This window comes from Armigeres subalbatus, chromosome 2 (assembly GCF_024139115.2).
Source record: "Armigeres subalbatus isolate Guangzhou_Male chromosome 2, GZ_Asu_2, whole genome shotgun sequence".
NCBI lineage: Eukaryota > Metazoa > Arthropoda > Insecta > Diptera > Culicidae > Armigeres > Armigeres subalbatus.
Window position 1 is genome coordinate 32309828 of NC_085140.1, and position 18867 is coordinate 32328694.

At 41.1% G+C, this 18867-nt stretch overlaps 1 protein-coding gene and 1 long non-coding RNA gene across 14 annotated transcripts in view; one reads left to right on the forward strand and one right to left on the reverse strand.

Annotated features, from left to right (window-relative positions):
• LOC134218429 (collagen alpha-1(XVIII) chain) overlaps window positions 1–18867 on the reverse strand; it is an 865092-nt gene that overhangs the window by 838391 nt on the left and 7834 nt on the right. The window lies entirely within an intron of this gene.
• Window positions 17314–17965, forward strand: LOC134214207 (uncharacterized). The gene is made up of 3 exons (XR_009979703.1): window positions 17314–17420; window positions 17477–17551; window positions 17810–17965. It is a non-coding gene; the product is annotated as an uncharacterized LOC134214207 (long non-coding RNA).

The window sequence follows — 18867 nt, forward strand, 5'->3', positions numbered from 1 at the left end:
CCCGGAAAAGCTGGCCACTTGCCTGCACAAACTGATAGTCAGAATCTGGGAAACCGAACAGCTACCGGAGGAGTGGAAGGAAGGGGTTATATGCCCCATCTACAAGAAAGGCGACAAACTGGAGTGTGAGAACTTTCGAGCGATCACCATCCTTAATGCCGCCTACAAAGTGATATCCCAGATCATCTTCCGTCGTCTGTCACCATTAGTGAACGAGTTCGTGGAAAGTTATCAAGCCGGCTTCGTTGACGGCCGCTCGACAACGGACCAGATCTTTACTGTACGGCAAATCCTTCAAAAATGCCGTGAATACCAGGTCCCAACGCACCATCTGTTCGTTGATTTCAAGGCAGCATACGACAGTATAGACCGCGTAGAGCTATGGAAAATTATGGACGAGAACAGCTTCCCTGGGAAGCTTACCAGACTGATTAAAGCAACGGTGGATGGTGGGCAAAACTGTGTGAAGATTTCGGGCGAACACTCCAGTTCGTTCGAATCGCGCCGGGGACTAAGACAAGGTGATGGACTTTCGTGCCTGTTGTTCAACATTGCGCTAGAAGGTGTCATGCGGAGAGCCGGGTGTAACAGCCGGGGTACGATTTTCAACAGATCCAGTCAATTTATTTGCTTCGCGGATGACATGGACATTGTCGGCCGAACATTTGCAAAGGTGGCAGAACTGTACACCCGCCTGAAACGTGAAGCAACAAAAGTTGGACTGGTGGTGAATCCGTCAAAGACAAAGTACATGCTTGTGGGCGGAACCGAGCGCGACAGGGTCCGCCTGGGAAGCAGTGTTACGATAGACGGGGATACCTTCGAGGTGGTCGAGGAATTCGTTTACCTCGGATCCTTGCTAACGGCTGACAACAACGTTAGTCGTGAAATACGAAGGTGCATCATCTGTGGAAGTCGGGCCTACTACGGGCTCCAGAAGAAACTGCGGTCGAAAAAGATTCGCCACCGCACCAAATGTGTCATGTACAGGACGCTTATAAGACTGGTTGTCCTCTACGGACATGAAACATGGACAATGCTCGAGGAGGACTTGCAAGCACTCGGAGTATACGAGAGACGGGTGCTTAGGACCATCTTTGGCGGTGTGCAAGAAGACGGTGTGTGGCGGCGAAGAATGAACCATGAGCTCGCCCAGCTCTACGGCGAACCCAGTATCCAGAAGGTAGCTAAAGCCGGAAGGGTACGATGGGCAGGACATGTTGCAAGAATGCCGGACAGCAACCCTGCAAAGATGGTGTTCGCTTCCGATCCGGCAGGTACGAGACGGCGTGGAGCGCAGCGAGCGAGATGGGCAGACCAGGTGCAGAACGACCTGGCGAGCGTGGGGCGTATCCGAGGATGGAGAGATGCGGCCTCGAACCGTGTATTGTGGCGTCAAATTGTTGATTCAGTGTTATCTGTTTAGATGTTAACTAAATAAATGAAAATGAATGAATCAGCAACCAAACGATTACCCAAATCTAGCGGAGACGAGCCAGCCTAGTCTCCTTAATAAACAAATAAAAAAAATGTCTGCCGTTGAATATCTATAGACGCTATTGCAGTGAATAATTGTCTGCAGTAACCACCGCCGACAACCATCAATGATGATGTTTGGATCGATAACGACACAACCATCCCATTTGTTTGTACGTCACTTTAAAAAAAAATGTGGCTCGAATTAACTCTTCCGTTTCAAATTAGGGTTTTTAGGAAGTACAGATTTGTGCTTCTTGTGACCTTGTTGAGCATTAACAGCTTTTTACAGCAACCAACCGATTGTCCAAATTTTACGTCAATGTTTTACTTTTCGTATCAGATTTTTCTTATTGCACTATTATTTACGAAAGCAAGTTTAATTGAAAGAAATTTTAACTAATGTCGTTTTCGGTTTTAAACCTGGGTCAGGTCCGACCCCGACTCTGAATAACCGAACGAAAAACGAATCGGGATCGAGTCAGTATGATGGTATTAGTGAGAACTCAATCCCTATCATCTGTTTTGTTTTCAATTCGCATTTTTATCAGCTGGCAGAAACAGACATGTTTTATCTATTGAATTTTGTTATTAGTGTTGTTTTTATCTTGTTTCATGAATTATGGGGGAAATCAGACGTTTCTTCTGTTAATTGTTTAATGACTAAAATGACTATTATTCCATCAATAAATTAATGTGATTAGGAGCTTGTGATGAATGACGACGGCAATGTGGATTGCCGTGAAAGAATTTATGCCAATCCGTGTTTCCCGATAAACTATTATGCTGATTCTTTATGGCTTTTTGGGTAACAATGATTGTGTTACAGTAAATTTGAATTATCAATTATGTCATTGAAATGGAACAGAACAAGAAAATATGGAAACACTGTAAAAAATCCAATACAACATTTATTGAGATTCGGGGCCTTTTATTTTAAGGGTCTGTCTCATTTGAAGAATTAAACTTAAAAGTGACAGTTCGAAAATTAAAAAATCACCCCGTTATAAGAATGATAATATTTTTTGCTATTTGCATTTTTTTGCTGTTTTTCTCCCAAGAAGAGGGGATAAATTGCGATTTCGTCAAAACTGCAAAAACCAAATATACAAGAGAGGCAAATAATTTTTCACTACGAAATCTAAACAGGAGATTCAACAGAATCAATATCAATGGGATAAAATATGCCTTTGTCGGTTTTTAACGAATTACAACTAAAAATCTTTCTTCCACTAAAAAAATATGCTCAATTCGTATAAAAACTGTTCCTAAATAAACATTTGAATTTATTTATAAATAATCATTCATAAATAAATACAATTAATTTGTTGATGGCAATATAGTTGCCAAAGTCTTATAAATGGTTAATGCCAGGGTTAATACATTATGTTTATATTCTTCAAATCCGTAACCTTGAACAAATTATGCACAGACTGCAATAATGAATAAAATAATGGTATACATTTTAGTATAAATAACTTCATAGCGGCAGATACTCTGGTACGCTATTTTCCCATTGATAGAGCAATTATACCTAAAGCATATGTTCGAATACACAACGTAATAGTGAATAAATAGCAGCTACCTTCTCGTCACTGCATTTTATAAATCACATTTTCAACAAAATTTTCAATCCTAATTTTGTTTATAGTGGAGCTACCATCTGAGGTAATCAGCGAAAAATATGTCGATATCTGAATCCGATTCACCATCAGAGAAACTTGAAGACAGCACAAAATTACAATAATCCATTTTTGCGTGGAAGACCGCAACAAAATTGATAAATTTAACAAATGAAACAAACAAAATCAAATACCCATCCGTGTCTTTTACGTTTTCATTTTCCTTTAGCGTAAACATAAACACCAGTTTGACAGTTTGTGTTTGAATGTATTAGGGAACCTAGGTTGGATCTCGATAAATCGGCAGAGCGAACCTCATTCATTTTGGGTCGGATCTGGTGCGGATCGCGATCCAACCTGAACGAATAACCGAACGTTTTGACAGCTGTTAGAGCGGATCCGGTGCAGAACTAGGTTCGACCCAGCAATAACCGAAAACGACATAATATTCTCATGGTGACTGTGAAAAATTGGATGTTCTTGACCTCTGTGGTGGCCATCGGCAGGTAGATGCGACAGTAAATTACACACAAGGATGCGCCTTTTCAAATATTAAGCACAATCCAGCAATAAAATTCACTTTCGAATGCAGAATGGTTACAGATGCTACCGTGGCGATAAAATTCAATGCAGCAGCCACCGTCGACGGTCTTCACTGATGCTACCAAAAAAGCCATCAAATTTTCTGTTCTTGTAAAATGCTTAAAATGCTCTTCCTGAAAAGGACCAGTTTGTGTGCATCGATACACATCCGCTGACGATTGCTGGGGATGGCTACTAGATGCCTCACAACGATTTACAGAAAATTTCACTTTAGTACCGCGACGATGATTCTGCAGCAACACGCCGATGAGCACCACCGATGCCGAAGCTGGGACCACAATTCGCGGAATCTTGAACAAAATGGCTCGCGCACACAGCAAAGCTGCTTTTTTGTATTCAATATTGCATCCATAACGATACTCCCCCCTCTCTTGGTTATAGTTATGGGTCCAAATTTTATGTGTACTCACCACCAATAACGAAGGGGTGGTGCTAATGAGCTTACTTTGTTAGATTCAAAAAAGCACCTTTCTCTTGCACACAAAAAAAAGCGTTCCCGAATTCGTGAACCAGCAAAAATACACAGTGATTTAATTCATGGATTCGGGAACACCAGTCACGTTTTTCAGAATGTTCCAGAAAACGTGACTGTATTCCCGAATCCGTGACTGTTGTTCATGAAAAAATACACCGTGAACTCGTTAGTTCACGAATTCATGAACGCTTTTTTTGTGTGTGCGCACGAGCCGTTTTGTTCAAGATTTCGCACAGAGCGGTCCCAATACCGCAAATGGTAACCAGCGCACGTGATCCAGTTAGTTTGAGGTTTGTCGAAGAGCGACCCCGACATCATTGGCGTAATTGGCGGTTGCTGCAAATCCGGTTTTCTGTAAATAATCGTGCGGCCGTCGTCAGCAACATCAATAACATTTCGAAATTCATCCAACAATGATGGCCATCAGCGGTAAGGGTATGCAATAACACACTTTTTCCTAACGAAACGAAACGAAATTTAAAATGTCTATGTTGATTCGAAACGAAACAAAACGAAATATAGATTTACTTTCGAGTCTTCGAAATGATACGAAATCAGGGTCCATATAATTCGAAATTTTTCGAAACGAAACGAAATTTTATTTTTTTTCCGCGGAATTTTTATTAAATTGGTTTTATATTATGTACGGAATTTCGATTTCACTTTTCAAAGTCAAATAACTGTTTTGCGATAAATAGAGTTATAATAAGAGAAGTAGTAGTCTGTAATAAATCGCCTCATTCCCGTTTATATACCATTGCCAATAAGGCAATACCCCAGCATTTGTGCCGCTTTGAAAGCAATACATCGTGGAGCGTGTGCTCCCGAATCTGATCAATCAGTTCAGTTTTATATTAGTAAGTATATAAAAATATAGAAATTGTTTGATTTTTCGTTTCAAATTTCGTTAAAAACCTAATTTCACCTGAATTTTCTTTAATTTTTTGTGAATTTTTTCATAGGGTTAACTCATAGTTTCATTGACGCTAAAGGTCGTAATCGAGTAAAAACCAACCGTGTATAAAAAGAACTGGGTGTAATCTACTCTGGATAAAAAAAGTTATTCACTTGCTTCGGACTTCAAAAGGGCCCTTGGAATCCACGACACGACTTTCCATCTTTGACAAAGTTATAGTGAACTGATTCATATCTGGTTACATTTACACAAATAGGATAGTTAAAGATACTTTTCGTTTTCTGTTAGATATTTCTAACAAAATACTGAGGATGCTTTATAGAAGAAAACTAAAAACGCATTTGTCAACTCCGAACGGGGCTATGTAGTAAGCATCTCAAATAGCTATGCGAGCAAAGGCGTAGGATTGCAAATCCGGAAATGGCGAGCTCGATTCTCGGTCTGGTCAAAGATGTCTTGCCACACAAGATACATTCGTTACGTTCTGGAGCCCTGGTCAAACGAGTAGTTCAAACTGGAGGGTAGATGATGGCTATGCTCACAGCGACCACCTGGCGGTTCGCTACAGTATCTACTATACGACCAGCCAGACCAGCGGACGGAAGAAGGGGCGATGCCTAGCCCTCGTATGTGGAAGACATCGTACTTCGACAACGAGGTGTTTAAAAAGCGCTCCGCCGCGAGCACAAAACTCTCGGTCCGAGCGGCGAGCAGCTGGTAACAGTACTCTCGCGTACATGCGATGCCACCATGCCTAGGAAAGTCCACCCTAGGAATGGGAGGCCACCGGCTTACTGGTGGACTCAAGCAATTGCGAACCTGCGCCGCGCCTACCTACGGGCACAGAGGCGGATGCAGCGAGCACACACAGAAGAGGAGCGTGTCTGAAGACTGAGATAAGATCAAGCAAAAAACCTGCTTCGAGGGCCTGTGTCAAAGTGCCAACGCGAATCCATGGGGTGACGCCTATAGGGTCGTAATGGCCAAGACACGTGGGGCGATGGCCCCTACAGAGCGGTCTCCAGAGATGCTGTGAGGATCATCGCGGGGCTTTTCCCACGTCATGACCCAAGTCTCTGGCCTAACTTTGTGGAGCTGCCAGGGGTCAGGGTGGCCGATGAGGGAAGAGCAACTGTGACGGAACTTGCGGGGATTGCACAGTCCCTTAGTGCAGGTAAGGCGCCAGGACCGGATGGTATTCCGAACCTGGCCATCAAAGCGGCCATTGCTGAGGCTCCCGAGATGTTCAGATTTGTCATGCAGAAATTCCTGGGCGAGGGAGTCTTCCCTGCAGTATGGAAAAGGCAGAGCTTGGTCATATTGCCAAAAGCGGAAAAACCACCGGGTCAAATGGCAGCGTGCGTGGGACAGTTCCACTAAGGGTAGATGGACAACCTAGTCCGGAGGATGTGTAAAGATGAAGTTGGCTGGAACGCCGTTTTATCGGCTATTGTCCAAATTGTCTCGGAGCTACACAGCAGGTGCCCTAGAAGCACACTTGTACCATGTAGATTACTGCAACTCATATGTGACCAGATTTGGTCACAATCAAGTTGCAGCAACCATTTATGTCTGACTTGTGCTGCTCGGGTGGCGCGTGGACTCGAGGAATGGCTAGTTCAGGCGCAAATAAGAGGTGGTCCAAGGGCTCGGAGTCGGCTTCATGGGTCATACCGGCCCTGTGGTCGAACTCGATCCTTTTATCGAACAAGTGGCCGCGCGAAGAACAACATGGTCAACGGCCGCGCGGCGTCGGTCAACCGGGCGGGTTCCGAGCCCGAGGACGGAAAGCGGTTCTCGTCAAGGCTGGGGCAGGCGTAGGCACCACGTCGGCAAGTCCCTCTGTTTGTTGACGAATTGGCCATATCGCAGAGAGGTCAATTTGGGGTGCACGCGGCATCATCTTCTTTAATACCAGCCGTGCAGAGGGAAGCAGGCGTGAAGTCGATCCTTCCCACCTTCCGAGGACATAGGGCTTGGTAAGGCCACCTGGGAAGCCGGCAATGCGCTTGCACGATAACATGGTCTTCTTCTAAAAAAGCGAGTCAAGATGTTTGGTGCTGCAAGTACAGATGGGCTTGGCGGCAATGGAAACGGTTTAGCGGGTCGGGGATGTAGTCCTGCCTCTCTCGTTTGCTGATGGTCCCTAACCCCGCACTACCTGGACGTCCAACCCAGGATGTCTGTTGAGCAGATTCCGCCCCCCCATTGCTTAGGAAGAAAAAAAAACAAGATACCTACTCATTAGATCTGTTCAAATTTCAAAAACTTTCTTAAAATCGACCGGTCAACTGGTATTCACAATTCTTATGCTAAGATAGACTTCTGGTGAAAATTTCAGCTTAATTGGTTGAAATTTAGGTGTGCTTCAAATTGATTTAGTGTTTTTGGCATGATTTTGCCCCTAAAAAAATCGTAACTCTAAGTGGGATGAACGAAATCCATTGCAACAACAACTAAATGAAAGCCATATCTATCCTCGAAAACTTTGTAGAACATTGTGTTATAATCGGAACAGATCTTCTACGTGTTTCAACAGATTTCGTCCTTCGAGATACTCAAAAATCAACATTTTTCATTGATAAAAGGCCTATGAAATCTACATCCAGATATTTTTTTGGATTGAATTTGTCGGGGAGTTGCAGCTACACATTCATTTTAGTATAGCACGGTATTAAATCTTGAGCGGGTATCAAATAAAAATTGTAGAAAATTGAGGAGTGGATTCACATTTTAATTTGCTTAATTGATTGCCTCATTACAAAGACTTGCACGCTGGCAAGCATTTCCATCGAACAAGTTACCATTGCTTTTCAATGATCGTCATCAAATAGTTTTGGTTGGGACCTGAAATGTTGTGACAAAGTAATCATTGGTGACTTGGTAGATTGTCATTCAATTTTAACATCATACTGCAACGGCAAGCGTATATGGTGCAGTTGGTAGGGCGTTCGGCAATCCCATATCAAGAGGTAACAAACTCATCTCATCAATTATAACGTGGTTGATGTTACAAACAATTGCTCTCATCAGATTCTTTTAAAAAATTGACAAACAAAATTTTTGTTCAATTTCTGTGCGATTCGATTCATGACGCTGTGATTATCAGCCGAACGCCCTACCAACTGCACCAAATACGCTTGCCGTTGCAGTATGATGTTAAAATTGAATGACAATCTACCAAGTCACCAATGATTACTTTGTCACAACATTTCAGGTCCCAACCAAAACTATTTGATGACGATCATTGAAAAGCAATGGTAACTTGTTCGATGGAAATGATTGCCAGCGTGCAAGGCTTTGTAATGAGGCAATCAATTAGGCAAATTAAAATGTGAATCCACTCCTCAATTTTCTACAATTTTTATTTGATACCCGCTCAAGATTTAATACCGTGCTATACTAAAATGAATGTGTAGCTGCAACTCCCCGACAAATTCAATCCAAAAAAATATCTGGATGTAGATTTCATAGGCCTTTTATCAATGAAAAATGTTGATTTTTGAGTATCTCGAAGAATGAAATCTGTTGAAACACGTAGAAGATCTGTTCCGATTATAACACAATGTTCTACAAAGTTTTCGAGGATAGGTATGGCTTTCATTTAGTTGTCATCCCACTCAGAGTTACGATTTTTTTTAGGGGAAAAATCATACAAAAAACACTAAATCGATTTGAATAACACCTAAATTTCAACCTGAGCTGAAATTTTCACCAGAAGTCCATCTTAGCATAAGAATTGTGAATACCAGTTGACCGGTCGATTTTAAGAAACTTTTTGAAATTTGAACAGATCTACTACTCATGCAATGGTGGACATAGAAAAGTTTTCAATTAATAACTGAGGAAGTACTAATAGAATACTAAGTTGAAAAGCAGATCAAGTTCCAGTTGGGATGTAGAACCATTGAAGAAGAAAAGTGAGCGTTAATAAAAAAATTGTATAACTATGGTTTTGTGAATAGTATTATGGTTGATTTCAGCGGCGCAGCCAAAATTTTTGATAATATAAATTATGGTTTAAGTTAAATTTGTTTCGAAATTCCGCGAAATTCCGTAAAATTTCGTGAGAAGCTGGTTTTTCTAGCGAAATTTTTGTAATTTTACGAAACGAAGCGAAATGAAGAAATCAGATTTCGCCATGCTCAAATTCCGCGAAATTCCGCGGAATTTCGTTTCGAACCACCTGAAACGAAATTTTTCGAAATACCGCATATGCTTAATCAGCGATGGTTGCTGCAGAAATCTCGTCGTCGGTGGGAACAGTACTTAAGCGACATTTTCTGGCATACTGATAGTAATGAATCGCCTGCTTTGAGCGTGCTAACAGCGGCACACTAGGAGTTAACTTTCTGAAATCAGTATGGCGAAAGGCATCTAAGATTTAACATCTCGAAAATCAACTTAATCAAAAAAAGGTTTGGTAGGCGTAGTAGCGAACACCATCCTTCATAACCGGTACCAAATAGTTTTTCATGAAAAGTTCCTAATTTTGAGAAAACCCGCGTTAGATGTATTTCGCCATACAAATTTCTGGCGATTAACTCATGCTGGCTATTTTGCGCATATACTATAGCGCCTGGATGTGACAGCGGCGGGTAGAAAATCAGCCACTGCCAATATTTCATTGCAAAGAAGCACTTTATCGGTCCTTTTTCTGGACCATCATTTCATTTCCTTCACTTATGAAATTTGTCGCACAAGTGAAATTTTCTTGCAAAATTCTTACTTTCGTGTTGCTACTGCTGTTAGTGACTGGAAAGGGCATTAGGAAAGTTTTAGCCAGTGGCGACCGTCGACGGGTAGTTGCGCAGAAAATAATTCCCAAAACGAGACGAGTCAGCCTTGGGATAAAAGTCTCTTTAATAAAGCCATAAAAAAATCTCAACGATGGCGTCTGTAGCAAACAAAAGGTAAATCATTGTTTGCACGAGGAAGAAAGAGCTAAAGTCATGGCCTGCTATTCACTGATCAATGATGACCACGGCACGGATCCGTTATACGGAAAATATGTGCGTATCTGTCATCAATGCACACTGAAAGTGGATTACCCAGTTTATAATATATCTCACCCTTACATTCCCCTTCTTCTCTCACAAAAAAAAAAAACAAATCCATTAACTTGTTGTTTTTTTTTAATAGTCAATTCTATATTTCCAATCCAGTATACAATATTCGTACTTAATTTCCATATTTAAAATCATTCCAATACAATATTGAAATCGAATATTTTAATCCAGTCTTAAATGCGATTTTCCAATCCGATACCCAAACTATTGTGCAAATCCAAAACTCAAATCCAATGGTCATATTTTATGAACAACAGTTGAATCCTAATACGACATTAGAATAAATCAATCTCTGGCTCTGCATTAGTGTTCTGTGTGTAATTCCAATATATAAGTTCATTATTGAATCCTATCCCATTATTATATTCATATTTATAAATTTCTAAATTAATATTTAAATCCAAGTTCATTTTCCAACACCATTTAAAATTAATAACAAAAAATTAATTCTTATTCAATATCGTGGACTTCACGGCCTTGTAGTTAGCGGCAGGTGCTCTAGGCGCATTTGAAAGTGTGGTTTCGATTCCCGGTCTAGTAAACAAAAGACTTTTTGTAAACCAGAAAATTCCCCACTGGTCTACTGGGTGTTGTGTATATGTCCTGACCGTTGTCTAATGCTGGGTGTTTAAGTATTCAGTCTGTGCGACCCATGGTCGAAGACGGTGATCCTGTTTTGAATATTTACCACCAAGTTAAATCTCATTTTCGAATCTCATAATCATATTACCATTACCCATTGTCAAAATCAAATGTTGCATTCAAAGCCAATATCAATAACAAAAACAATTGTCCCATTTACTATACCGTATTTACTAAACAGATTAATCGGGTAGTCTTTCTAAGCTCCCTCGGCTTCTGAAATTTCAATCAGGCCTGACAATAGTCATTTTCGTTGTATGAAGAGATCCAAAGAATATAGACTTCTTCATAATATTGAAATTGAATCGCTAAATTTGTAAAATAGACTAAAACAGCCAAAGATAAACAACCACTGCAACCTGTCAAACCTATGAACGGAAATTCATCTCATTCATTCGTGTCGTCAGAATGCAGCACTCAATAGACAATACAATTTCATGGCCGTCGAACGAGAATGGCATAACATTTTCTGTGGCGCTTCAAACATACTCTGTATTGTCTCTTGCTTTGAGTCTTATGCCGGCACTTTTCAACAGCACCTTCGAGATTCAAATTTGAATCATCGCATTCCGCTCTACTTAGGGTGACCATATGGTATCCTAGAGGAGGACATGTCCTCCTTTTTCATTAAAAACCAGATGTCCTCCTTTTGCGCTAAAATGTCCTCCTTAGGGAATTTTGGAAAACAGTTGCATGATTAACTATTGCTGAAGAAATTCTAGTTTAACAAACAATACAACAAGTCCATTATTTAAAAAACAGAAGTCCATTATGGAACAAAACATTGCACACGTTTGCGTTTCTGGTTTTAATTCTGAAATATTTTCCTTTAAGTTTTGGAATAAAAATAATGTTAATATGAAAAACAAAATGCGTGAGTTACAGTAATACAAGTGTCAAAAATGTCAGAAGCATCGGAATTGTGATAAATGGATTAGGAAAAAAGAATGCAAATGCTTCTCAAAAATTTTTACGAGTAATCACCCATCAAGTTGTCTTTTAAACGCATCGTACGGTATGCTTCTTGGATATGTGAGCCAAAGAGCAGCCCCTTGCCATGCCTAGAATGGAATAGAAAGACCTAAAACTAATCTTTACAGTTTCGATTCTCTTTAGTCTCAATCTAAACAGTTTAGAATTTGTTCAATTGAGAACTTTGTGGTCATACAGTCAACGGTATCATTCTAATTCATATGCCTTCATTAGTGATTCCGAATGGCATTCAAAAAAAATGCTGTACAACTAAGCATCTTGTATTCGGTCCTTATGGAACCTATCAGTTACCTATTTTTGCAATTAATTATTCAGAATTGTAAACAATGATTCTTGTTAAAATTCTGTGGAATATCGTTGAAAATGCAGGCATAATAATATTCAACATTTGTTCACATCTTATTTTAAAATAAGTTAAGCTGAAATCTTTCCATTGAAAAAATGTTGCGGGTAGTTTATAATTAGAAAGTGCTTTATGTAGACTGTAATGAGAGTCTGAAACGTTCCAACTGAAGTTGATAAAGTTATGTTAATAAAAAATAAGAAGATGTTGTATTTGTATTGAATTACAAAAATATCTTCCAATAGACTTTAATGTGCAAAAGTCTAACTAGTATAATGCCGTTTCGACTCAAATTCCGAACATGACCCTTGACCCTCAGTGCGGAAAACCAATGAAAGTTTTAGTTTTAGGGCGCTAAAGCGCTAGTGTTCGGAATATGAGTCATGTTCGGGATTTGAGCCAAAACGGTATTCTTGATCATATTAAAAACTGACAAACGATCGAAATTTTTTTATGTCCTCCTTTTTCGCTCAATTCGGGTGCATTGTCCTCCTTTGGTAAAATTTCATATGGTCACCCTAGCTCTACTCCGCTCCGACGCTCTGTCATAAAAGCACCTTCAACAACACAAGTCGAAAACAAACTAAAAACGAATCATTCAATCCGGCGCTCTCCCAGAGCACCTTCAACATTTCAAGTCGAAACCGATGAAAACAACAAATTATTCAATCCAGCGCAATTCATGAGCGCATTCGATAGCTCAAGTTGAAACCGATGAGAACCAATTCATTCAATCCGGCACTCTTCCAGGGCGCCTTCGTCATGACAAGTCGAAACCAGTGCTGTAGTTGTGAACTAAAAGCTAGTTAGTCGGCAAAAATTAGGGGCGTTACCACACATAGGCGATAAAGGGGGCGCACACTAACAAATAACTCCAATACAGGAAAAATTGAAAATGGTTTTCGGACTTCGCAGAAAGTGAGAACGTCATAAAGCGCCTTCCATGACCAAAATGAAATCTACAACCACAAATCATAAATAAAGACCCAGGTACTGAAAGATTGAGCAATACATCAGAAGGTGGGTTGGGGATGTTTTGTAGTTGCCATACTCCTAGGCAGGGACAGAAAAAGTCAGTTCAACTACACTCAAACAGCTGACATCCAACATACAATCAAGTTGCTAGTCCTTCCCGAATTTGAATGTGCGAATGAATAGGACGGCATGTGCACGAACAGCAGCAAGCGTCGACTCTCGGTGTCACCGTTGTTTTGTGCACTGTCAAAATGAATCTTCAGCTTGGCACATTGATATTCAATTTGAAATTTCAAAATATGAATATCATTTCATACTGCGGTGCATGGATTCAACATTTTAAAGTCAGATTCCTGAAATATATGCATCTGTTTAGTATATAAAGTAAAATAATCATCATTTATCGGTGCAAATTACCCGCAATTCAAAATATTCATTTCAGCCCCGGTAGATATTCATTTTTGCGCTCGATTATCAATCGGCTATTGAAGATCGGGCGGTAAATTTGGTATGGAAGTTTGACAGCATGCTGCGAGATGTTCGTGCCTGCATCGCCGAGCGTCTGATCAAAACAAACACGAATCTATTGTCGTTTTCGGTTATTGCTGGGTCGAACCTAGTTCTGCCCCGGATCCGCTCTAACAGCTGTCAAAACGTTCGGTTATTCATTCAGGTTGGATCGCGATCCGCACCAGATCCGACCCAAAACGAATGAGGTTCGCTCTGCCGATTTATCGAGATCGAACCTAGGTTCACCAATACATTCGAACACAAACTGTCAAACACGTGTTTATGTTTACGCTAAAGGAAAATGAAAACATGAAAGACACGGAAGGGTGCGGATGGGTATTTGACTTTTAATCGTTTTTGTTTCATTTGTTGAATTTATCAATTTTGTTGCTGTCTTGCACGTAAAATGGATTATTTTAATTGTGTGTTGTCTTCAAGTTTCTCTGATGGTGAAATGGATTCAGATACCGACATATGTTTTTGCTGATTACTTCGGACGGTAGCTCCGTTATAAACAAAATGATGGTTAAAAATTTTGATGAAAATGTGATTGATAAACGCAGTGACGAGAAGGTAGCTGTAGCTGCTATTTATTCACTAATTACGTTGTGTATTCGATGATATGCTTTAGGTATAATTGCTCTCTTAATGGGAAAATAGCGTACCGGAGTATCTGATTATTATTTATACCAAAATGTTCATATCATTATTTTATTCGTTATTGCAGCTCTGTGAATAATTTGTTTAAGGTTACGGATTTGAAGAATATAAACATAATGTATTAACCCTTTATAAGGCAGTGATAACTATATTGCCACCAACAAATGATACGTTTTTCTGATTATTTACAATAGTTTTATTAATTATTCACCTTGCAGAGGGTATATTTGCTACCTAGTAACACTCCAGATGATACTTGGCCAGAAAATAAATTCAAATGTAAATTTAGGAACAGTTTTATACGAATTGAGCATAATTTTAGAGTGAAAGAAGGATTTTTAGTTGTAATTCGTTAAAAAACCGACAAAGACATATTTTACCCCGTTGATATTTATTATGTTGAATCTCCTGTTATGTAGTGGAATATTATGTAGAGAAAAATTATTTGCCTTTCTTGTATATTTGGTTTTTGCAGTTTTCGTTAAATCGCGGTTTATCCCAAAGATTCCCCTCTTGGGAGGAAAATACAAAAATGTTAGTCAACTCTTGTGCGATTTGATTCTTTGTTTTAAAATAAAAGGCCCCAAATCTCAATAAATTTTCTATTGGATTTTTTACAAAGTGGTTCCATATTTACATTACATTTGAATGGCACAATTGATAATTCAAATGTAACACAATCACTGTTATCCAGAACGCCACTTAGAACCAGTATAACAGTTTATCAGGAAACACGGATTGGCATAATTACCGGAAATGTTCCAGAGCGCCAAAATTCCTTCACGGCAATCCACATTGCCGTCGCCATTCAAAGCTTCTAATCACATAAATTTATTGATAGATTAAGTGTCATTTTTAAAATAAACAATTAACAGAAAAAATATCTGACTTCTCCATTCAATTTATATAATAAGAAACAAAATAACACTAATAACAAAATTCAAAAGATAAAATCTGTATAAAATCTGATAAAATATTTATATTTCTGCCAGCTGATAAAAGTGCGAACTGAAAACAAAACAGATGATAGGGCTTGAGATCTCACTAACACCAACATACTGACTCGATCCCGATTCGTTTTTCGTTCGGTTATTCAGAGTCGGGGTCGGACCTGACCCAGGTCTAAAACCGAAAACGACATATGACGAAGCTGCCTACTGAGCATCGATGCAACTGATAGTAAAACGAAGATTTCCGTCCTTGCTCCTAGGTGCAGGGGCCCATGGAGTGTCAATTGGCACATCAGGATCAATACCAGTGAAGTCCTGATTATGGAATTCTGGCCGCGAGTTAACGACAAGATATCGCAGTAATAGTAATTGGATTTTGTAATATTGTGAAAGCGAAGGCTGGCAGTCGGACATTCTACTCTTTTAGTAGAGCCGGGTGACCCTGACTTTTTTTTTTTTTTTTTTTTTTTTACAAGGGAGAATGCATTTACACACTAACCCAGTACACGTGCATTGTAGTTGCCAAACTACCACACGGAAGTGTACTGGAGTGTCGGACTCGACCATACCGGTAATACCGACTAAACTCCCTTGGGCTCCACCATCGTTTCCCCCGGGAACTACCTCGCAGTACTGCTTCTGGGGGGGCGGCAGTACTAAGCGTACTCACTCATTATCGCTCACACAGGCACTCGTCCCACGCGAGACTGACTTGGGTGCTCGCACCCCATTCACTCCATTTGAGTCTTACTTGGATGCTCTCCCGGACGCTCCGCTGCCATGCCTCGAGGTGTCAATAGCGGTAACTGCCTGGGCCTACAGATATTGCGCTACGACACTCTGCCTCAGCACGAGCAGATCAATCACACCACTGCCGAAGCAGACCATACGCTACCCTGCCGAAGCAGGGACACTCCCCATGCACCACATGTGCACAACTGTAGGTGTGTGGGTACAACCCACTGCTACCCTGCCGCCGAAGCAGCTTCTCCAAAGACCATTCGCTCCATGTGACCCTTTTCAGGTGCTCACTCTAACACTCCACTGCAATGCCTCAGGGTGTCGATGGGATACCTCGACTCCTGCCTCAGCATGTGCAGTCCATACTCAGACTTCTGCTGCGCTTTGAGGTGACAATAGCGGCGGAGAAACGCTATGACACTCCTGCCTCAGCACAACCAGATCACTCACTCCCTGCCGAAGCAGCTCACGCGCTACCCTACCGAAGTAGGTACACTCCACAACTTATTCTAACACTCCACTGCCATGCCTCGAGGTGTCGATAGCGGTAGCAACGCTACGACACTCTTACCTTAGCATGTGCAGTCCATACTCAGACTTCTGCTGCGCTTCGAGGCTGCCATAGCGGCGGCGACTCGCTATGACACTCCTGCCTCAGCACAAACAGATCACTCACTCCCTGCCAAAGCAGCTCACGCACTACCCTACCGAAGTAGGGACACTCCACATGCCAGTTGGCACTCCCTCCCTGGGCTTGTGCTTTTGAAGCGGCACACAGTCGCTTTGATAGAGTCCGCTTACGGGCACTTGTGGTTTTTTGGGAGGGATTTTAGCAGAGCCCACTGCTAAATCCCACCACGCCCTAGGCAGTTCTCCCTGACTCGCAGACAGCTGGGGAGGGGTCGTCAAGCCCTTGGACATGGTCCCTGCTGCCCCCAGGGTGACCCTGACTTGAATCGGCGAGTGGGCCAATGACTAGCCTGTCTTCCGCCCGTCCGTGGCGAGCCTTGTAGCACGCTGTCTAATCCTGGAACCAAGCTTTTCCTGCGGGGTGGGAGTAGGCTCAGATGCCGTTTCCAAACTTGCGCTGATCTAGATCTGAACATGTAAGTGTAAACCAATGCATGAATACCTTGTGTTGGCGAATTTACGCCAGCGCGCCTCTACGAACATGGTATCTATAAGTGAGCAAATCCTTTGGTAATAGGTAGAACTGAACAGGCACGTTACGGAGTGGCAGATCCCACATCTGTCATAGCGGTGAGTTGGCGGACAGATTAATAAGAGAAAGATTGATAACGATTGATAATGTTGATAATGATAAATAACAATACAGAAGCTACATCCAACTGCATGTGATTTGGCAGAGTATTATAGTTATTATTTTTTTAAAAAGCATATATTTGCGCTCGTTAGTTTGTGATCTAAAACACAGTATAAGAGAGGTAATTTAACATGCAAACGTAAAAGTGAACTATTTATTATCTAACTTATTATGTAGCTTACCAGATATATATACCGCAGAACATCATCGTATCTTAACCTAAATTGTTAGTGAAATCCTATCAACTAAACGGTAAATAATTAGATTAACTATACACCCAGGTTTTTTTTTACACGGTTTGGTTTTGGTCGTTTAAGACCTTCAGCGTCAATGAAGCAATAAGTTAACCCCACCAAAAAATTCACAAAAAATCAAAGAAAATTCAGGGGGCATTTAGAAAGGTGTGAAAGTTTAGGTTAACCGAGAAATTAATGAATTCCAACCGTGTAAAAAAAAACCTGGGTGTACACTAAAATCATGCAAAAATGTTTAAACTTAGCCTATTTGCAGTACGGGTTGAAAGTACGATTCGATGGGTATGGATTATCAAGCACATAAGTAATTAGCAAATCCTATAACTGAATTCAACCAATATTAGACTGGTTCAGACAGACTGATAGACTGGACTCGATACAATAAAGGGACTAAACGTAAGTCAGACACATAGACTAAGACATACCTAGTGAAGTAATAATATTTACCAATTACTCCACAATAATGTATTGCAGGAAAATAATAATCCCCTTACCGTAAACCCCAAGCAACGGTCGTTTTATTCCGGGGTTATTATTTTGGAAAACTTCCCCTGTTGGCAATTTCCAACACCTTGCATACCGATAGGTATGCAAAGATAACCATGGGATCTTTGAGGGCGACTACTCCAGTAGGATTCAACGACAGCCACATGGGGGGCCTAACAATAATGAGTGATTCAAAAATTAATTCTACCTAACGATAATGAGTGATTCAAATATTATTAATTAATTAATAGCCCCAGAGTTTCCCCAGCAGTGATGGGGTATAGCCTTATAAACACTCTCGGCAAGTGACTACGGGATGTGGGTGGAGGCCGAGCATCTCGATAATATCATCGAGTTCGCGAGTGCAAGGCAGAACATCAGTAAGGAACTGAAACAGAACCTTCGGATGCTTCGCCCGAGTCGCAAGACAAGAACAGGACGCGTTTATCAGGGTGGTGGGAAGAGAGATGGCCGACAAAGGTGACCAAACTGATGCTTTCTGCTTCCTAGGAAGAGCGACTATGGCCCAAAAGGCGATTGATTTCGCCCTGACGGCCTCATTGGCCGGCCCGAAACAGCTAAGGCAGTAATCCGGCGAAGGCGCTCAGAGCAAAGCCAAACGACGTGCGACCATAAAGGCTAAACGTTGTCTGGACGGAACAGATTGGGATTTTTTTTATAGAGATTTTTTTTTTCTTACATAGGGCGTTGACCCAAGAAGGCGACTTCTCGGCCCAAAAAGGCGAAAGGCGCCTACCAGACGCAAGACGCTGGGCCAGAAGTGGGTACCAGCCGGCCGGTGCCATGGGCACAAGGGACCGAAAATCC